Below are 23,860 nucleotides of genomic sequence, written 5' to 3'. Positions count from 1 at the left end.
CCCAATCTCAAAAAGAGCTCTCAGAAACAGAGGGATTTTAGGGCTGGGGATGAACATTTTTAGACCTATGGAAAGGCTTCCCTATGGACATGGATTGAAAAACGTAAGACTGAACAGTTTAGAGATGAGAGAATGAAGAGTCCAAGTTACCCTTTCTTATAATACAAAAAAGTGGGCAATCAATTAAACTCATTTTATTATTTTAATGTAACAATTACCTTGTGGACCTCATTCCTGGAAAATACCATTGAGGCCAACAGTTTAATAGGCTTGGACACTTATATTGCTAATGAGAACATCCACAATGATGACAGATATGATAAAAGACAGTAAGGAATATAAACCCTCATGCTTCAGAGTATGAGCCAACCACAAACTGCCTGGGTTGAGGAAGAAACTTCCCTTATAGTCAGGTTATTCCATAATTTCATTGAAAGGTTTATTGCATCTCTCTCAGAAGCAGCCAGGACTGATCACTTTAAGTGACAAGATACTGATAGAGATAAACCACTGGTCTGACCCACTGTGGTATTTCTTATGTTCTTATATTCGTCTCACACATCTCACGACATCAGGTTCAGCCAGGCCTAGAAACAGAACTTGTTGTGTCTCAGGCAAACTTTTCACTGGCAACCTCAACATTTTCATAAAACCTCAAAATGAACCATTTGTTTGTCTTCAAATGTGCCTGGTGGTAGGTGAGAGGTGTTGCCAAGAATTCTGCAACACTCCACACCTGAAGAACCTTTAGACTGTGCCATGGAGATGAGCAACATTTGGTGACTGAATCCTGAGTTTCGGCTTAGCCCTGTGGATTTGGATGAAAATCCACACCACTGAGTTTTGCACAGGGCCTGACAAAAGAAGCCCCATTATACAGGAGAAATCTCCTCGAGCAATGATCCCCTTTTGGTAAGGGTTGCAACCATGGTGCTCATGCACTGAGTCTGTGGGCAGGTCTACACTACGGAGCTAAGTCGACCTAAGTTATGCAACTCCAGCTATGTGAATAACATAGCTGGAGTCGACTTACCTTAGGTTGACATATTGCTGTGTCTACACTGCACTGGGTCGATGGGAGAAACTCTCCCATTGACTTACCTTATTCTTCTCATTCTGGTGGAGTACCGGAGTTGACAGGAGAGTGATTGGCAGTTGGTTTAGTGGGTCTTCACTAGACCCTCTAAATCGACCCCTGGTGGATCGATTGCTGCATGTCGATCCCCCGGTAAGTGGAGAAAAGCGCTGAGAATCCACAGAGACTAAAGAAGAGCTCTCTGATGGACTGAGCATGCAGTAACTTTTACTGAATTATAACAGATTTAGTACTTGGATTTCTTCATAAATCGGTTTTATAATCTAAATGTTATGGCTTTCTCTTCCTCCATTCATACAGATATTATTAGTTACAGTGCTGCAGCTGGGAAAAGGGCCCCATTGTGTTGTGCCAAAACACACTAAAATACAGCATCTGCCCAAGAGCTGGCAATCTAATGAGACACGACAAACTACTTGTGTATTTGTTACCTCATCTCCCCCTCCTCCCACCCTGGCAAACTGGTTTGTCTCATTTGGCTGTGTTATCTAGTCTCCCAGACTGCAAGTTCTGTGGGGCAGGGATGATCAATTGTTATACATTTGTAGAATATCCAGCATAATGGGGTCCCAACCAGGGTATTCTCATAAGGTGTTACCACAGTATGAATACTAAATAATAACAGACAAAGGGGCAATGAAGGCACAGAGATATATACAAGGTCATGGGCAGAACTAGGAACAGAATGCAGGGCTCCTGAACCCCAGAGCAACGTCCTAGGTAACAAAATGGAGGAACTGGAGCTCCTGGTCCAAGAAATGAAACCTGATATCGTAGGAATAACCGAAACATGGTGGAACGGTAGTCATGACTGGAGTACAGGTATCGAAGGGTATGTGCTGTTTAGGAATGACCGGAAAAAAGGTAAAGGTGGGGGTGTGGCACTGTATGTGAATAATGAACTAAAATGTAAAGAAATAATAAGTGATGGAATGGATAAGACAGAGTCTGTCTGGGCAATGATTACACTGGGTAAAAGAACTACTAGAGCCTCCCCTGAGATACTGCTTGGGGTGTGCTATAGACCGCCGGGATCTAGCCTGGATGCGGACAGAGAACTATTTAATGTTTTTAAGGAAGTAAAAACTAATAAGAGCTGTGTGATCATGGGGGACTTTAACTTCCCAGACATAGATTGGGGAACAAATGCTAGTAACAATAATAGGGCTCAGATGTTCCTAGACGTGCTAGCAGATGAATTCCTTCAGCAAGTAGTAGCTGAACCGACGAGGGGGGATGCCATTTTAGATTTGGTGCTGGTGAGTAGTGAGGACCTAGTTGAGGAAATGATAGTAGGGGACAACCTTGGCTCGAGTGACCATGAGCTAATTCGGTTTAAACTAAATGGAAGGATTAACAGAAATAAAACTGTGACTATGGTCTACGATTTCAAAAAGGCCAACTTTAATAAATTAAGGCAACTACTTAGGGAAACAGATTGGGCTAACATACTTAGAGAGCTAAAGGCAGATGAGGCCTGGGATTATTTCAAGCTGAAGTTGCACGAGCTGTCCGAGGCCTGTATCCCGAGAAAGGGGAAACGGTTAGTGGGCAGGAGAATTAGACCTAGCTGGATGAGCGGGCGTCTCAAAGGGGCGATTAAGAAAAAACAGAAAGCGTACAAAGAATGGAAGAGGGGGCTGATCGGTAAGGAAACCTACCTTATTGAGGTCAGAGCATGTAGGGATGCGGTGAGAAAGGCCAAAAGCCGTGTAGAGTTGGACCTCGCGAGGGGAATTAAATCCAATAGTAAGAGGTTTTATAGCCATATAAATAGGAAGAAAACAAAGAAAGAGGAAGTGGGACCGCTGAAGCATGTAAATGGAGTGGAGATTAAGGATAATCTAGGCATGGCACAATATCTAAATGAATATTTTGCATCGGTATTTAATAAGGCTAATGAAGGGCTTAGGAATAGAGGGAGCGGGATAGAGGGGAATAAAGGAGGGGCGATTGACATTACAGTATCAGAGGTGGAAGCCAAACTTGACCAGCTAAATGGGACTAAATCGGGCGGACCGGATGATCTCCATCCTAGAATATTGAAGGAGCTGGCGTGAGAAATTGCAAGCCCCTTGGCGATAATTTTTAATAAATCTGTAAACTCGGGGGTGGTACCGATGGACTGGAAAATAGCTAATGTGGTTCCTATTTTTAAGAAGGGGGAAAAAAGTGACCCGGGTAACTACAGACCTGTTAGTTTAACTTCTGTAGTATGCAAGGTCTTGGAAAAAATTTTGAAGGAAAAAGTAGTTAAGGACCTTGAGGTGAATGGCAATTGGGACAAATTACAACATGGGTTTACGAAAGGCAGATCGTGCCAAACCAACTTGATCTCCTTCTTTGAGAAAGTAACAGACCTTCTAGATAAAGGAAATGCGGTGGATCTAATTTACCTTGATTTTAGTAAAGCGTTTGATACTGTCCCACACGAGGAATTATTGGTTAAATTGGAAAAGATGGGGATCGATATTAAATTCCAGAGGTGGATAGAAAACTGGTTAAAGGGGAGACTGCAGCGGGTAGTACTGAAAGGTGAACTGTCGGGTTGGACGGAGGTCACCAGTGGGGTTCCTCAAGGTTCGGTTTTGGGTCCGATTTTATTCAATCTATTCGTTACTGACCTCGGAACCGAATGTAGGAGTGGGCTGATAAAGTTTGCGGATGACACAAAGTTGGGAGGTATTGCCAATTCGGAGAAGGATAGGGATATTCTGCAGGGAGACTTGGATGACCTTGTAAATTGGAGTAAAAATAATAGGATGAGATTTAATAGTGAGAAGTGTAAGGTGATGCATTTAGGGATGACTAATAAGAATTTTAGTTATAAGTTAGGGACGCATAGGTTGGAAGTGACGGAGGAGGAGAAGGACCTCGGAGTCCTGGTTGATCGTAGGATGACTATGAGTCGGCAATGCGACGTGGCTGTGAAAAAAGCTAATGCGATTTTGGGATGCGTTAGGCGAGGTATTTCTAGTAGGGACAGGGAGGTGCTGCTTCCGTTATACAAGGCGCTGGTGAGACCTCATTTGGAGTACTGTGTGCAGTTCTGGTCTCCTATGTTTAAAAAGGATGAACTGAAACTGGAACGGGTACAGAGAAGGGCCACTAGGATGATCCGAGGAATGGAAAACCTTTCCTATGAAAGGAGACTCGAGGAGCTCGGTTTGTTTAGCCTAACCAAAAGAAGGCTGAGGGGGGATATGATTGCTCTCTTTAAATATATCAAAGGGATTAATACCAAGGAGGGAGAGGAATTATTTCAGCTGAGTAGTAATGTGGACACGAGAACGAATGGATATAAACTGGCCGTGGGGAAGTTTAGGCTTGAAATTAGAAGAAGGTTTCTAACCGTCAGAGGGGTGAAATTTTGGAACAGCCTTCCGAGGGAAACGGTGGGGGCGAAAGACCTTTCTGGCTTCAAGATTAGGCTTGATAAGTTTATGGAGGGAATGGTTTGAAGGGATTATGTGATTTTAGTCAATTAGTCATTAACGTGCCATCGCGGGTAAAATGAGGGTCCAGCTGTAGAATCTTGCCTGTATGCTCGGGGTACTGCTGATCGCCATATTTGGGGTCGGGAAGGAATTTTCCTCCAGGGTAGATTGGCAGAGGCCCTGGAGGTTTTTCGCCTTCCTCCGCAGCATAGGGCAGGAGTCGCAGGCTGGAAGATTCTGTTGTGGGTGGGTCAGCTTTTGTGGCCTGCATCATGCGGGAGGTCAGACTAGATGACCATATTGGTCCCTTCTGACCTTAAAGTCTATGAGTCTATGAGTCCTTTCCATTAGACCACACTGCCTCTTTTTTAAATGACTAATTCTTCAAGTTTTCCCCTCCTCTCAAATTAGCTGCAGAGAATTGGAACCACGTTGCTGTATTTAGCATTCTGTTTCCAACTGAGGTGTAAAAGTCATCTTTGAAGGCTATTTACCGGCTCATCCTCGTGACAGACATTGATAGAAATTGAAGGGAACTTGTAACTATGATTACTTTTTTGTCTTGTCTGAATCATCATCATCACCACAAGTAATAGCTTGGGAAATAGTCCAGCTTGCTTGTCCGTAATGAGCAGTGTTCAATAGTCTCTTTGTCTTGAGATGCTTTTATGTCAAATGCAAGTTTGTCAGTCATGTGGGAGATGCGTTTGGAATGCTGCACAGAGCCAAGAATAGACGCTTCTGCATGTTACTGTAAAATATAAGTTGTTTCCATTGTTGCACAAAGAAGGGGACCCGTCTCGGCTGAATCGATCAGAAGATCTTTTAGCTAACGTCATGTGCATAAGGCTCGCAAACACTCAGACTAGGTCTGCACTGGTGTAAGTTAGCATAGCTCTGTTGACTTCAGTGGTGTACAACAGCTGAGAATCTGGCCTGATGAACTCAAATGCTCCGAGTGCATCTGCTCACTTCACTTACAGCTCATTCTGCACATCAGATTCAGCCTCTTTTCAGAGCCACGGTAACCACCCCTGCATAATAGCAGTGCAGCCCCCCGTCTTTCCCCTCCGCCCCCGCCTCTGCATTCAACATGGCTTGCTCCCATTTTCTTCACACTCACTTCATAGGAGATTAGTGGCTGGACCTCCTTCAGCGAATGTCAGATCTGACACCAGCCCCTGGACGTGAGGTTTCCTTGTAGCAGGGTGATAACAATCACTTTGCTATTAAAAATGTCTGCTGCAGAGAGAGAGCAGAGCTGTGTCAACTCCAGCCTTCTCTGGGTAGTATGCTGATTGTTCCTGGAGGGTGACATTCCAGGCCAGTGGTTTTCAAACTTTTTTTCTGGTGACGCAGTTGAAGAAAATTGTTAATGCCCGCGACCCATTGGAGCTGGGGATGAGGGGGCTGGGGTGCAGGAGGGGGTCAGGGCTCTGGGCTGGGGGTGCAGGCTCTGGGGTGGGGGTGGGAGCAGGGATGAGGGGTTTGGGGTGCAGAAAGGGGCTCCAGGTTTGTGGGGGCTCAGGGCTGGGGCAGGGGATTCAGGTGCGGGGTTGGGGCGCTGACTTACCTCGGGCAGCGGCTGAGTGGGAGTGCTAAGGCAGGCTTCCTGCCTGTCCTGGCCACGCGGACTGCGCTGCTCCCCGGAAGCAGCCTCAGCAGGTCTGTCTCCTAGGCAGAGGTGCGAAAGCGGCTCCGCGTGGCTCTCGCCCGCAGGCACCGCCCCCCCCCCCCCAGCTCCCATTGGCTGGTTCCCAGCCAATGGGAGTGTGGAGCCAGTGCTTGGGGTGGGGACAGTGCGTGGAAGCCCTTCGCCCCCCGCCTAGGAGCAGGACCTGCTGCTGGCCACTTCTGAGGTGCAGAGTGGTGTCAGAACAGGTAGGAACTAGCCTGCCTTAACCGGGCAGCACCGCCCATGGGACTTTTAACAGGCCAGTCAGCGGTGCTGACCAGAGTTGCCACAACCCAGTGCCTTACATTCCGCGACCCGGTACTGGGTCGCAACCCAGAGTTTGAAAACCACTGCTCCAGCCAACATATTGTGAAATAATGTAAACATACGAAAAACATAAAAATAATAAAATTACAAAATTAAGTATCTAAACTACAAAACAAACTTTTCTAAAGCTGACTTTTTTTCGGGAATTCTGATCTGTGGGAAATTTCAGAAATATTTGGTTTTAGTCTGATTATATCAAAAACAAATTTCAAAATGTCAAAAATTCTCACATACTGGCAATTCTGAGTTTTGACCAGCTCTAATGGCTGTAGCTGTATTGTTTAAATTTCTTATGGGAAGAACTGTTAAGTATTGTGGAAACATAGCAATGGGACCTGCCCCTTTGAGAATGTGGTGGGGCACTTGGTGTATTGTGTGTTGCAGTGGGGTTGGCTGGGTGCTTTCCGTCAATATTTTTTCAGTGGAAAATTCAGTTTCTGAAAAATGAAAATTCTTCATCTGGGAAAACTAAACAAAATCTTTCATTTTATGTCAGGTCGGCATTAATCTCTATGTCCACCTGAGTCCCCTGACCATGGTGCATCGTAGGAGATATAGTCCAGCCACAGACATCAGGAGCTACACCTTTCTGTTGCAATGAACAGGCTTCTTAAGACACATGAAGAAAAGTTTCTTCAAAACCAAACAATGCGAGTGTCTGTGTCCATGGGGGCATCCCAGCTGCAGCTTAGCATCTTCAGATCAAAGGAAGAGGCAAAATATCAATAATCTCACTGGATAATGGTGGGAACAAAATATTATATTTAAAAATCATAAATCAGGGCTATAGAGTGACTGTACTATAGCCTCCAGAACCTAAGGAAAAATAATCCTGAAAGCCAGCTGAAAGGGACACACTAATTATGTAAAGGGTAGCTACAGACAGTAGGCCAGCAACTCTAGCAATTATTCTTTCTTCTCACCCTCATCCCTACATGCACACAAACCAGGGTAGGAGGTGTTGTTGACAGACTGCATTGGTGTGCATACGTTTCTTTGTTTTCATTGTGTCCATCCCTTTGCTGTCTCGGTGCTTGAAGGCTGAACTGCTCCTTATTGCCTTTTGTTGTCTCTCCCCTGGAGGGAAACACTTATTAGTACGGTAGAAGTTCAGGTGTCCTGGAAGACTGCGGGGAGAGGGGCAGCCTGCCCACAGCAAGAGCAAAATAAAAAAGGAAAGCTTTAGTTCATAGATCCTCTGTTCTGAAAACCATGCTACAGATGCACAGATCTCATTATGAAACCATGAGAGCAAGCACAGCTGCTCCTGTCAGCACAAAAGCTGTCAGGTTCAAACAGGTTCCGTGTGCGTGAAAAGCATGAGAATTGTCTTTCATTCTCAAGGACAATCCTAGAGAATGTCCATTTGTTTCTACTGCTGCACAAACAACCATATCAGCAGAAATTGTTTATTATTATTATTATTATTATTTTCTTTTTTTCTTTTTGTTATGTGTGTGCAGTGCTTAACACGATGGGACCCTGATTCCTGATAGAGGAATATTGACAAAATGGACTTGTGCTTGCATAACAAATGCTAGAAATCTAAAGCTGTCACTTAGCACCCCAAACTGGAACCTATAGGGGTATCATTAAACAGCTACAACCCATACTTGATGGGGACCACATTGTGAAAGAAATCTTCTCTGAACCCCTCTTCAGCCTTCAAAACAACCTCCCAAGCTCTCCAAGCTCAGCATGTGAAGCAAGCTCCCCACAGACCAGGACACATCAACTCATAGAAGCACTGGACTCTGCAGAATAAAAGATGCCAAACCTGTAGACATATCTCCACTGCTGTGATGATCAACACCCCCCACAACACAGCTTTCAAGATCCATGGGTCCTACACATGCCCATCACCACATGTGGTGTACCTTATCACTAAATGCCCCAATAACAACTATGTAGGTGAAACCAGATAATCACTACATTCTCGAATGAACTCATCACAGAAAAATGATAAAAGACAAAAACACCATATCACCCATGGGTGAACACTTTTTCAGAAAGTGATCATGGGTGACCTCTCAGTCCTCATCCTCAAAGGAAACCTGTGCAACACCTTCAAAAGGTGAGCCTGGGAACATAAATGCATAATTCTGCTAGACACCAAAAATCATGGACTGAATAGAGACTCTGGATTATTACAACAATGTATAAGCCACTAATCACCATCCCCCAGCTTCCCCCCCCCTCTCCCCTATGACTGGAGAGTTATTAATGGGCCACTTCACCTAAAATGGTCCCTTGAAATATGTGTCAACTACTTATGCTAAACAATCTGTTCTGCCTTGTATTTAGCTGTGACCCTCTGAGTACCTTTCCCAGACCTAAAGAAGAGCTCTGTGGGAGTTCAAAAGCTTGTCTCTCTCATCAAAACAAGTTGGTCCAATAAAAGATATAACCTCACCCACCTTGTCTCTCTAGAAGTCTAAATACTAAGATGGGTGAACTATAGTGCCTTGCATTAAATGAAAATATTGATATAATAGGCATCAGAAAAACTTGGAATGAGGATAATCAATGGGACATGGTAATACCAGGGTACAAGATACATAGCAATGACAGATTAGGTTACGTTGGCAGGTGGGTGGCTCTATAATGTGAAAGCACAGAGTCAAATAAAGTAAAAAATCTTAAATGATTTACTTGGTCCATAGACTCCGTATGGATAGAAATTCCATGCTTGAACAATAATAGTACAGCAATAGGAATATACTGCGACCACCTGACCAGGATGGTGACAGTGACTGTGAAATGCTCAGGGAGATTACAGAGGCTGCAAAGACGGAAAACACAATAATAATGGGGGATTTCAGCTGTCCTCATATTGACTGGGTACATGTTACCTCAGGAAGGGATGCAGAGACAAAATTTGTAGACACCATTAATGACTGCTTCTTGGAGAAGGTTGTCCTGGAACCCACAGGGGGAGAGGCAATCCTGGATTTAGTCCTAAGTGGAGCACAGGATCTGGTCCAAGAGTTAATTATAGCTGAACCGCTCAGTAATAGCAACCATAATGTAATTAAATTTAACATTCTTGTAGGGAGGAAAAATGCCAAAGAAACCCAGCACAGTAGCATTTAACTTCAAAAAGAGGAACTGCACAAAAATGAGGTAGGTAGTTAAATGGAAATTAAAAGGAACAGTCACAAGGGTGAAATGCCTTTAAGCTGCTGGGAAACTATTTAAAAACACCATAATACAGGCTCAAATTAAATGCATACCCCAACTAAAAACAGTAAGAAGCCAAAAATATGCCAACATGGCTAAACAGCAGACTAAAACAGGTAGTTAGAGGCTAAAAAGGCATCCTTTACAAATTGAAAGTCAAATCCTAGTGAGGAAAATAGAAAGGAACATAAACTCTAGCAAGTCAAGTTTAAAAGTATAATAAGGTAGGTCAAGAATTAATGTGAAGAGCAACTTTCTAAAGACACAAAAACTAACCGCATTTTAAAGTACATCAGGAGCAAGAAGTCTGCCAAACAATCAGGAAGACAAGACCATTATGGAGAAGCTAACTGAATTCTTTGTATCGGTCTTCACTGCAGAGGATGTGAGGGAGATTCCCACACCTGAGCTATTCTTTTTAGGTGACGAATCTGAGGAACTGTCCCAGATTGAGGTGTCAGTAGAGGAGGTTTGGGAACAAATTGAAAAATTAAACACAAATAAGTCAGCTGGATGAAATGGCATTCACCCAAGAGTTCTGGAGGAACTCAGATATGAAATTGTAGTTCTGCTAACTGTGATATGTAACCTATTGCTTAAATCAGCCTCTGTACCAGGTGACTGGAGGGTAGCTAATGTAACACCAATTTTTAAAAAAGGATCCAGAGGCAATCCTGACAATTACAGGCCAGTAAGTCTAACTTCAGTATCAGGCAAACTGGTTGAATCTATGGTAAAGAACAGAATTATCAAACACATAGATGAACACAATATGTTGGGGAAGAGTCAAGACGGCTTTTGAGGAGGTTAACAAAAATGTGAACAATGGTGATCCAGTTGATATAGGGTACTTGGATTTCCAGAAAGCCTTGGACAAGATGCAACACCAAAGGCTCTTAAGCAATGTAAGCAGCCATAGGATAAGAGGGAAGGTCCTCCCACGGCTCAGTAACTAGTTAAAAAGACAGAATAAAAAGGGTAGGAATAAATTATAAGTTTTCACAATTTAGAGAGGTAAAGAGTGGGGTTCCCCCAAGAATTTGTACTGGGACCATTGCTGTTCAACATATTCATAAATTATCTTGAAAAAGGGGTGAACAGTGATATAGCAATACTATACTAAATTAATAAATTACTCAATATAGTTAAGTTCAAAGCAGACTGTGAAGAATAACAATGGGATCTCACAAAACTGGATGACTGGGCAACAAAATGAGAAATGAAATTCAATGTTGATAAGTGCAAAGTAGTGTACAGTGGAAAAAATAATCCCAACTATACATACAAAATAATGGAGTCTAAATTAGCTGTTACTGCTCAAGAAAGAGATCTTGGAGTTCTCATGAATAGTTCTCTGAAAATATCTGCTACATGTGCAGCAACAGTCAAAAAAAGTAAGAGACTGTTAGGAACCATTAGGAAAGGGATAGATAATAAAACAGAAAATATTATAATGCCACTATATAAATCCATGGTATGCTTACACCTTGAATCCAGGTTGTGGTTCTGGTTGTCCCACCTCATAAAAGATACATCCGTATTGGAAAATGTACAAAGAAAAGACACAAAAAATGACTAGGATTATGCAACAGCTTCCATATGAGACGAGGTGAAAAGACTTGGACTGTTCAGCTTGGGAAAGAGCTGACTAAGGGGGGATATGATAGAGGTCTATAAAATCATGACTGGTGTGGAGAAAGTGAATAAGGAAGTGTTATTTACCGCTTCACATAACACAAGAACCAGGGGTCACCTGATTAAATTAATAGGCAGCAGGTTTAACAAACAAAAGGAAGTATTTCTTCACACAACAAACAGTCAACCTGTGGAACTTGTTGCCATAGGATGCTGTGAATGCCAAAAGTATAACTGTGTTCCAAAAAGAATTAGATCATTCATGGTGGATAGGTCCATCAATGGCTACTAGCCAAGATGGTCAGGGATGCAACCCCATAATCCAGCTGTCCATAAATGTCGAACTGCCAGAAGCTGGGACTGGACGACGAAGGATGGATCGCTGTTCATTCCCGTTGAATCATCTGGCACAGGCCACAGTCAGAAGGCAGGATACTGGGATAGATCATTGGTCTGGCCCACTGTTGCTGTTCTTTTGACTAATCATTTTTAACTGAAAAATGCTGATTTGTCAAAATCAAAACTGTTGGATGAATTTCCTGTCTTAAAAAATTTTTGGAAAAAAAATTGAAATTGTTGAAACATTTCATTTTGACATTTTCTAAATTTTTGTTTTCCCTGCTCAAAACCAGTTTTTGTTTTAAAAATTAAGCTAATTATACAGAAAAATATTTTGATAGTCAAAAATTAAAATGAAACATTGCAAAATTATCAAAACAAAATATTTAAATCACTCCAAAATAGAGAAAATCTTCATTTTCCCATACTTTCAGGATTTTGATTTCTTGTCCCGATTCAAGACTCGAACAATTTCTAACTAAAATATTCACAGGACAGGAAAACTAAATCATCATCATCACCATCACCACCACGTTTCAAAAACTCACCCTTCCACAGTGAAGAATAACAACAATGAAATGTTTGGAATAGACTCTATAAAAATTAAAACTAATACTAATAAAGCCATCCAAATTATCATGAAACTATTAGCTCTTCAGCAACCACATATACATACAAATATATTTCAATACATACAAAATAAACTTCCACAGCTGTCGCTTCACTTATCTAAAATGCAGATGTCTACCTGAGCCGTGTCATTGTAAAATTTCTGATGTTCAGTTTGAAGGGTTTGAAAGGGGTTGGTTTCAACCAGTAATTTATATCCTTGCGTCTTTCTTTTCTCTTTGGTTGTTTTGGTTTAGTGTATGCTTTATTGCTGGAATTTTAGCAATCCCTGATCATTACACTAAATGATCCTCTTCTGGTCACACACCTAGATTTTTGGATTCCCTTCTTCCATTGGTTAGAAGGCAATATTGAATGCTAAAAGGTCATTGACAAGATACAGAAGTGTATGACCCATATCAGTTGTTTCTACATATCTGAAGCAATCACATCACTTTACTTTTTCTGAGCAATTTATCCTTCTAATCTATGTTTTTGGCTTAGACAAGCTCCTATTTTGTCTATGGTGTTATATTTCTAAGGTAAATAAAAGTGGTTGCCCATCCTCCTTTGACAATGCGAGTGGCAAATATGGACAAGTGTCATTTCAGATTTTGATGGGGATAAAAATACTGTGTAAGAGAAGCCTCCTACAAATTGTTATCCCTGGTATTACGTTATTTATATATTGAGAACTGTGAATCTATTCTGCAAGCTATTTACAGATGTAAGAAGGAGAGTGGATAGATGTGCGTGTTTCATGATACTTCATAGCAATACTATTAATAGGATAGATAAGCTGCATTGCTATCTTAGCTATAAATTAGCCTAGGATTTATTATTTTTATTAATTATACAGTGGTAACAGCCAGAGGCCCTAGTTGTCAATAAGGCACCATAATGTTAAATGCTGTGCAAACACATAGTCCCTGATCTCAATAATTTCTATTGATATTTAACCCTATATCACCATGGTGTGTATTTGTCTCTCTGGCCATGTCTACACTGCTCCACAGATCAGACTATGGGGGAGCGAATAGCAGTGCTCCCCAAAGTCCTCTTCAAACAGGACTATGTTAATGTGTACTGGGAACCTTTTAGCTGGCGCCCACAGCATCCACACAGGAGAATTACAGCACAGCACTTTGGCACATGCTGTTATTCGCACCCCTTTAGTCTGAATTGTGGGCAATGTAGACAAGCCCTCTCTCTACATTTAGATATTTATACCAGAGTCATCAATGGGACAACTGAGTGCTGTTTAGTGGGTTTTTTTTAATATCATATCAAATACTGTCTCTCGTGTTCTAGGAATTATGTGACATTGCAGGGGACTAAAAAAAACCAATACTGAAAACTGCCACTTGTCTGCTATACCCCTCAAAAAGCATTACAAGTAGAGTTCTGATTTCCTATTAGTTACTCTAAAGCAATGGTTTTCAACCAGGTGTAAGTGCACCCCTGGGGGTACGCAGGAGTCTTCCAGGGGGTCCATCAACTCATCTAGATATTTGCCTAGTTTTACAACAGCTACATGAAAAGCACTAGCAAAGTCAGTAGAAACTACAATTTCATATGGACAATAACTTGTTTGTATTGCTCTATATACTACACACTGAATTGTAAGTATAATATTTATATTCCAATTGATTTATTTTATTATTATATGGTTAAAAGGAGAAAGTCAGCAATGTTTTAGTAACAGTCTGCTGTGAACCATATGTATTTTTATGTCTGATTTTGTAAGCAAGTAGTTATTAAGTGAGGTGAAACTTGGGGTGTGCAAGACAAATCAGACTCTTGAAAGGGGTACAGTAGTCTGGAAAGGTTGAGAGCCACTGCTCTAAAGGGCTTTATCTTCTAGGAATAGAGTGATATGATAAACACTTCCAGGTTTCATTCCCATAACATGGTAATAGAGGCAGCCTACATTTTTCTCTGAAGGATGAATATCAAAGACGATGAATATCAAAGAGAGTCTATTAAAATGTGTTTTAATTCATTCAGGTGTACGTGCTTAAAATCAGCATACACAGAGTAATAAGTATTGTGGGGCCCGCATCATAAAAATCATCCATATTCAAAGAATCCCATAAATATAAAGTGTTTATATTTATGTTAAGTTAAAGGGAAGTAGTGGTTGTTAAAGTTTGTGCTTCTAAACAGTTAAAAGTGGAACTGGTATCACAAGCAAATTAACTCTAAAAAGATTGGGTAAAAATTATGTTACTAACTCTTTTGCTAAAACAGAGTGCTCAGCAGGGGAAAGCAACACTTCAAAATGGAGAGGAAACACAGGGTTGTCCTTGAATCTCAGAGATAGCTGGGAGGTGTGTCGCTCAACAGTCCTGCAGGCTGTCAGGTTCAGATGAGCAATGGGAATCAGGGAAAACAACATGACAAATACATCTGCTCCCCTCCATTCAGTCTTTCACTACTTATAATGAGATGGCATAGTTGGGTAGCAAACATAGCTGGGTTTTGGCTTAGTTAGCAAGGATGTAGGAAGATATTTGAATGTGGGCTCCTAATTATTCAGGGAGGGAGTAGAGGAAATTTCTGCCAATTGCAGGGTTCTCAGATAATTGATTTTGAACTAAATATTCTGCTGTCTGTCTGCCCCTGCTCCCCCTCCACACACACCTACACCCAAAGAAAGAGAATGATCTCATCTTTATGATGGATTAATTAGAACTCCCTGCTGATAGTCTTTTAGATACTGTAGGTATAAGTGTCTTTGTTGCTGTCATGATGGAGGAGCTTCCTGGGGAATGTGAGGGATCCCTTTTAATCAGGTGAGCCACAGATGGTCCCACAGCAAACCCACACAAGAAATAGTTCAGTCCACTCAGTGCGTACCCATCAGTTGGTAGAAACAGTATCTTAGGTTGGATCCTGTGCCCATTGAAATCAATGGGAGTTCTGCCATTGACCTCAAAGTGAGTTGTCCCATACCTTATTTGCTACAGTGGAATATGCAGTCATGGATCATAAAATTGCCATGAGTAAAAATCTTACTCAGTTAGGCTCTGTTCATGAGACATGCTGAGAAGTTGCAGCCCCAGTTGATTTCCATGTGAAACGTGAGCATTCTGCATCCTACAGTTTCAGTCCGCATGATTTCTTTGCAATTTCCACGGTTCACAAAAATAACTGGGAAAATTAAGGAAATAAAACAGTCCTACTGATTCAACTGAGTCACCCCTGGAACTGTAGTGGTGACAAGGCTCAAATAGCCACAATCATTTTTATCACTGGTTCCATTAGACTTAGTTAAACCTGCTGAAAAGTGAGTGGCATATACAGGTCTGTTCACTCTAGGGCCACCACTGATCTTAGGAGTGCTGGGAAACATTTTACAGATGTCCCCAGTGCAGCTCCAACCACAAGGTTGAAAATGTATGCTGCAAAACAGTTAATTGATACCATGCAGACTTGCTCTCAACACCTCGTGAGTTTGGTGTGTTCTGCATTCAGATGACACGGTTGTAAGAAAGGTAATTTCTTTGTTCTCAGCATTGCCGGGGGGCTAAGTGCATTCAGACACGTTCAGGTGCTACAGAAGGCAATTTCTGGCGCTTGACAGTAGATTTTTAACAACCTGACTTACCAAAAATGGATTGCATAACCAGAATAAAATTGATGAGGACTCCCAATTTTCAATCCACAATAGTAACATCATCATTCATTTATATAGTGGCTTCCATCTCACTGTGTCCCAAAGCACTTCACATAACCTCAATTAAGTGACATCCTAATCCAGTGTAGGAATTCACTTTAACTACCACTGAAAATGCAGCTGCCTCTGGCGCCAAACATGTCTTCATGTTTTTTTTACAGGCAGTAACGTCTTAGAATGAAAACAACAGGCTGGGTCATCAGCTGCTTGTAGTAGAAAGAGGGCCTGAGACTTATCAGAGGCCTGGTATGAGGCCTGAACTAAAGTAGTGGTCAGGCTTTGCTGATATAAAGTAAAGAAGCAAAGTGAGCAGAAGTCAGGCTCTGCCTGCTTGCAAGCTCACAGAATCTGGCAAGAACAGGGCTGATATTGCAGAAACACACAGAGCACTCACACAAACACAATCCAGAAGACTGTTACCAGAACACCTCGATACCAACACATCCCCCAATGATAACAGGAACACACCTAAAGATAAGGTCAGGATGACAGTGTGATGGATAGAGATGTGCAAGGTGATGTGTGGTAACTGGCTACATCAGACTATGTCAACTAACTATGTCAGAGGGGCAATACATATTTTGTTTGCATTGATGTATAAAATGGAGTCTGAGAGGGAGTGCCTTTGGCCAGCCAAGGGGAGAATGGAAAGTCCTGCCATTCACTGAGCTGGTCCATTGCCATGGGCATACATGTGCTAGTATAACTGTAGGCATTGATCTGGGGAGCTAGGACCATGCTTTGTTGACAATAATCCTGGCTGGGTGCCTTCATACCTTAACAGATCTTGTGGTCATTGGGCGGTTCACTCAACGTCTCCTGTGCTAACTGCGCAGAGCTGGGACAGCATACAGGGAGAACACACACACACAGCCAAAGATCTAGCAACATCTGACAGTAGTGGTGACCCCGACTGCTGATCTGGTAAGTACATGAGCTGCCCTCTGTAGGAATCGCGATCTAATATAGTGGAAAACTACATGCTAGGGAACCCCCTTAACCCTTCTCTAAAAATCCCCACAAAGATTCATAAGGTATGGACGTTCTGAGTTGCTAGCAAAAGAGGTCCATATGGATTTAAAAAATATAGTAGGGAAGGACGATGGAATGGAATCTGCAAGGCTAGGGCAGAGACTGTAGCCATGAAATGTGGAATATTGCAAACTATAACCATGACTGTTTAATGGTTAAGACAGCACACTACAAAATTGGCAGGGCAAGTAACAGAAACAAAGAAAGGGTTAAAAGAAGCAGGAGAAGCCACAGAGCCCTGGAATGCTCCTGGTCTCCTAGCAGGGTGGCAAGCAGTCCAGAGACAGCAAGCACAGAAACACAATAAAAGACTGGAAACCACTGTAAGGAACCTACAAAAAAGAGATGTGCCATCCCCTGTTATAAATATTTGTGATCAACAGCAGGCTTCAGGTAGCTGCCCTGTGCCTGAAGAATGGGGCAGAAATGGAAAAAGGTGGCCCTTGCAAAATTAAAAGATGAAACGGGGTCCACTGCATTGCAACCACCACCTTATGACAAAAGCCAGGTTCCAGTTAAATGTAAACCGACACCTAGACTGTGCCTGTCAGAATGGGAGAAGTAAGTGCACAGGAGGGAAAAGTAGTAAACAGCAATCACTGGATTGGTAAATCAGATGAAGGGAAAAATGGAATGGTTCACAGAGCACATTAGGAGACAGGAGTTGTGACTGGAACGCAAGGGAGTGAATAAAAAAGAATTTCAAAATGAAAAACCAAAATTGAGCGAGTTAACACCGAGAATTCATGCATTAACAGATGGAGTTGCCCCAAAACATTTAACTGCAGCAAAAAAGGGCGCTCCTGCAATCCATTTGGCATATACACAAAAGCAACATATACTGGGGGAACAACTTCAGGTTTTACAAGAGCAGGTAACTACCCCCACTCTCCTCCCAAAGCCAGAATAAAACCAGGGGTCCGGATGCCCAGCTGTGCGGGTTCCCAACTGCTTTGACCCACAGAACCACACTCCTCACTCAGAGCTAAAAATATAACCTTCTTTCTCAAAGATTTTTACATCCTGGTTTAAGTTTCCCTCTATAGCCTTTCTCAGTTTGCTAAATTCATTGCTGCTGCCTGTATCGTAAGATACTTTGATAGAGTTAATCTCTCTTCGCTCAGACCTCCCTACCTTCCTAGGTTGCTCTTCACCCCCCATTGGCCCTGCCTCTCCTCACTTCTGCTCTCGCTTCTTGTTTTAAAAGTTGAAAGTTATAGTTTTTACAGAAACCTTGAAAAGGTAAAGCAATTGAAAATAGAATAAAACAACAATCAAACAAAGAGAAAACAAGGTAAACATTTTACTTTAAATAAATCCAATAAATTAATTATTTTAACCCTTCAGGAATGCAACAGCTGGAATTACTCCTAACTTTCTTGAAGATATGGTTGCCAAGCAACAGAAATGCAGACTCTGCTTCTCATTCTAACCACTGACTAATATTTGAAACATAGGATTTCCTTATTACCATGTATCAGAGTTTTAAAATAAAGTTTATTATAAAGTAATGGAAAATGCCTTAAGTCACTCAATTAGTACAACAAGTTTGGCAAATATTAATATGATTTCTTATCATTTTTTATTAAAAAGTTTTAAATGAGGTAATAACTAGCTTACTTAAATGTTTAACCCTTTCGGTTATCTGTCTGGTTTTGGTTTTTTTAATGCATTGTTTTAATAACTAACTTTTTAATGCCTTAGTTTGTATAGTTATAAATAGAATTCTGGCACTATTTGTTTTTAATTGTAAGTTTGTCCTGTAGGTCATGTGTGTTGTCCTGTGTTGTATGTTGTGTATTTCAAGTGGCCACTTTTTATTATTTTTATTTTGCTGCAACAAAAGTCAATTTTATACCCTTTTAAAAATATATATAAGTGGTACCACACTATTTTAATATTATGGTTGGGGTATAACCATCATAATATTATTATTACCATTTTTTCAAAATTTTAAAAATATATCAGTTATTAATATATGTACATATATTTCTGCCTCAATAAATAATGCAATTGTAAACAAAAAGAATTATCTTTTATTAATCACAGGGTTGTTGTTGTTTTATATATATATATATTAAAAGAAAAAATATAAGGGCAAACATCAACATTAAGATAAAGGTAATATTAACAAAAAGTCAATTTCTTGTTTGGGTTTTTATAAACTTTTTTGCTCTTTTAAATGTCGTTATAAGAATGTCATAGCAAAATGTTTAAAAATATCAATTTAGACATAAACCTAACCAAACAATTTCAACAGGTTTCCACCTTTGGCTCCCAAACACAACACAGCATCATTAAAATGTAATACCCTTAAAGTTTTTGCATAGACTTGCATTTAAAATTTATTTTGGTTTAATTTTATACTTGGTTTAATTTTTATACACTTTTCTTTTATGTTAAGTTAAAGGGGAGTAGTGGTTGTTAAAGTCTGTGCTTCTAAACAGTTAAAAGTGGAATTGGTATCACAAGCAAATTAACTCTAAAAAGCTTGGGTAAAAATTATGTTACTAACTCTTTTGCTAAAACAGAGTGCTCAGCAGGGGAAAGCAATACACCTTCTCATAGAAGATTGTGAGCATCTATTCTAATACTTAAGCGTTATATTTTGTATAAAATATTAGTAATGCACCTCAAGTAAAAATGAATATCTATATAACAATTGCAAAAGTAGAGCTTGTGTTATAAAAGATTTTGCCCCCATTACAGTGTAAATAAACATAGTTAATCTGTGTATTAAATTTGGGTTACTTAAAACAAGAAGAAATGTAAAACAAACAAAAACCTTTATTATGTTAACTAACTAGTTGTTTAAGGTTGCATCTCACAGACCAAAGACACCAGAACATATCACACCATAAAGACACCAGAAACTATTAGTATACAGTGAAGGAACCCCCAAGCATGAAGAAAAGAAAAATGAAGTGCTTTATAAATAAGAGACTGGTCAACGCACCTAAGTCTACCATATGTGGACAATTGAGTTGGAAATCAGCTAGAAACCACTAGCTGGACCAAGTTAAATTGTCATTTAATTTGAATTTGACTACTGTATTATTGCTCTACTATTATATTATTGCTGTACAACATTCACAATGTGCATAGCATTGCTAAACTGTTTAACCAACACACAGCTAAAAATCAACAAACAAATGGCAGCAAACAACACGAAGGCAAGAAAAACAAATTGGTAAAGAAATTAAGTTACACAGTAACTACAAATTGGGTAAACAAATTCCCTGGTAGTACCAGGTCACACTGGTGACACTGCATCCTAAATGAGGCACCTTACTCAAAAACAATTTTGTTCAGTGTCTGGGTACCAATACTACAACTTGGCACAGCAATATTTGATAAATTGGTTACTGTCCATTCAGTAGGTTATCTGGAAAACAGCATCTACAAGAACTAACTGTATCTACATCAACTACTGGTATATCACAGAGCAATGCAACCCATGGAACAGTGAAGCTTGCCAGAAGGTGAAAACCAGCAGTAAGGGCAACCTATAACATGGATGGACATGGACAGTACTGTGTAGCAACTAATTACAAGACATTTATATATAAAAGCCTCATCTGTAATGTCACTACTCCAAATTTCTGTTTTACTTCTCATATACAGAGCACTGTGGAGCACACTGTAATAATGCCTCTCCCAGTATTTCAAAACACTCAGCCTACTCCAATAATAATACAGCTGGTAACTATAATTGCCCTAATAGGAATGTGTTGCTATCTGTGGCACCAAAGTAATAGGGCCAAACTATAACACCAAACTGGAGAAGGTTTGTTACACTTGAATATAAGGTTGTGTCATATGTACACATACATACTATACATATATACCCATATACACTACAAATATATACACCATATCCATATTATTCATATGTATTAATTATCTGTGAGTGCCCCCAAGGCTCAATCATAAAACTACATCCGCCAATCAAAGTTCCAGGCCTATCATGCCCAGGTCCACCATCAGGGACTGAAAAGAATTGGAAAATGAAATCTGTCCATCGGCCGTACAAGGGAATGTGCAGCCTAAGGGACAGATGGGCATGAATGTGTAGATGGTAAAGTAAGGTGAACACATAACAGTGTTTAGCCCACTGGGTCATCTTCAGTCCATGCATTATGCTTTTCCGGGACGATGGGTGAACATCCGCCCCATAAAAACACAACAAGTGGGGGAATGTAGTAGAAAGAGGGTCTGAGACTTAAGGGCTTGTATCAGAGGCCTGGGATGAGGCCTGAGGTCTGAACTAAAGTATTGCTCAAGCTTTGCTGATATAAAGCAAAGTGAGCAGAAGTCAGGCTCTTCCTGTTGCAAGCTCACAGAATCTGGCAAGAACAGGGCTGATATTGCAGAAACACACATTCCGAAGAGGTGCTAGGCACAGAGCACTCACACAAACACATTCCAGTAGGGTGGTACCAGAACACCTCGATACCAGCACATTCCCTGATAACAGGAACACACTGACCCATCCTAAAGATAAGGTCAGGACGACAGTGTGATGGATAAAGACGTACAAAGTGATGGGTGGTAACAGGCTACATCAGAGGGTGTCAATTAAATACGTCAGTGGGGCAATATGTACTTTGTTTGCATCGCTGTATAAAATGGAGTCCCAGAGGGAGTGTCTTTGGCCAGCTGAGGGGGGAATAGAAAGTCCCGCCATTCACTGAGCTGGTCCATTGTCACAGGCATACATGTGCTAGTATAACTGTAGGCATTGATCTGGGGAGCTAGGACTGTGCTTCATTGACAATAAACCTGGCTGGGGACCTTCATATCTTAATGGATCTTGTGGTCTTTGGGCGGTTCGCCCGAGGTCTGCTGTGCTAACTGTCTGCGCAGAGCTGGGACAGCACCCATGGAGAACGCACACACACGCAGCTGAACATCTAGCAACATCTGGTGACACTGCTGTTAATTCAACGTAGCTCCACCAACTTCAATAATGAAACAAAGTTGAAGTTATGGCTCATTTTTTTACATTGTCAAGGGATTTTTGTGCCCACAAGTGTCTTTTTTCCCTCTTTTCTCCAACAGCAAGTTCAAAATCATAAATACCTAAGAGGGAAGCTTGGCTTGCCTTATTACAGGCCTTTACATTCAGCAATTAATGTGAAAACCAGCTCCTTTCCATCTCCTAACACACAAATAAAAGTAGCGGGTCACTGCTAGGAATACAAAGATGTTTCTGTCTCACTGCCTGCCAGGCAGTGGGATGCCTTATAGCGCAGTCAGGGGAAAGTATGTGATTTAGTACTGACACTTTCTCTAAAGTATTAAATTATCTTGTGTCTATGTGGAATAAAGGAGACCTAAGCAAATCTGTTATGTATCAGGAAATGGCACATTTTGCCTCAGCAAAATTGATACTTGGGGGAATGGATGACTGTTAGACGAGGAGATACGTCTCCATTGCTTGAAAGCCAGTGTAGGGGCCTGATCTTGTTTCCATTGCAGTCAACAGAAATTTTGCAACTGACTTCAATAAAAGCCAAAGTGGAACCAAGGCCCTGATCTTACCGTTGGGTCCTCATGTACTCTGTGATCCTGCTTAGGGATTTCCAGACTCGATCAGACTCATGGGCCATCCAGCCCAGGATCCTGCCTCCAGCAGTGGTCAGCTCCAGATATTTCAGAGGAAGGCTGAAGAAGCCCAGCAGTAGCAGTTAGGGCATGATCTGCCTCCATGAAGGTCCCATCCTAATCCCTCGGTCATTAGAAAATGATTTAAAACATGAAGCATAAGATTTTGTATCCCTTCCACAGTTTTTCCATTATATCTCTTGATCTTCTTGTTAGCCATTTAATGATCCAATCCCTTGCTGAATCTTGCTGATTTCTCAGTCTCAATGCCATCCCGTGGCAACGAATTCCAGTGTAAACATGTGTTGTGTGGACAAAGTATTTCCTTCTCTTGGTTTTGAATGTGCCATCTTTCCGTCTCATTGACTGTCCCCTGGCTCTTGTGCTGTGAGACAGGAAGATCAGAGGCTCCTGATCGACCATCTCTAGACCATTCATTCTTTTATAGACTTTGTCATGTCCCACAAAGTCCCTTTGACGTCAGTGGAATTCCACAAGCCTCTTGAGGGGCTTGCTGTGCAGAGCCACTGGTAGGATCAGGGCCAAGCTCAGTGGTTACCAGAATGATCTGAAGGCTCGTTGACATCCTGAGTGGCCGGAGCTGCTGGTCTCTGCCTCGTTCCTAGAGCAGATGGATCCACATCCCTGTTTTTTTCCATACAACCCCCGCAGCCACTGGATCGGTGTGAACGTGGATCTCCAGCCCGCCTCCGGCCCATGCTCCCCACTTCAGGAGGAGGTAACCTGCCCAGATAGTGATGACAGGAGGCATTATGCACTCACCAGCAGCCCCAAAGGTGCAGCACATGTTTCCCCCTAGAGGAGAGGTGTGCTACCCGGATGTGGGAGGGATCAGGCAGAGTGCACACCACACCCAGACGTGCTCCCTGGCATTAAGTGCTGTGTACAGGATTAGCAGCCACCCTCCTTACCTTCTCCCTTGTCTTGGCACAGCCCAGCCCATAAGCTGGTGCAGTTGCAGCAGCTAGAGAGCAGCTCTGCATCCTGGCAGGGGAGCATGGATTTCACCCATCCATCTAATCAGATAGACCATCATGAAGGCCCAGTATTAGGCATGTGCAGTGGCTGAATTAATCCTGACATGCTGGACCCACCCCAGCTACATTCATGCTGAGAACCTCAGGGTGAGAAGGGAAAGCATCTCTGGCAGGTGGCTTGTCTAAAATAGGAGGCTGGCTGGGATTGCTCAGAGGTCGGCCCCATTAGCAGGAGACCTGGAGAAG

Source organism: Emys orbicularis, chromosome 5 (genome assembly GCF_028017835.1).
Source record: "Emys orbicularis isolate rEmyOrb1 chromosome 5, rEmyOrb1.hap1, whole genome shotgun sequence".
Classification (NCBI taxonomy): domain Eukaryota; kingdom Metazoa; phylum Chordata; order Testudines; family Emydidae; genus Emys; species Emys orbicularis.
This window is presented reverse-complemented; position numbering follows the sequence as displayed.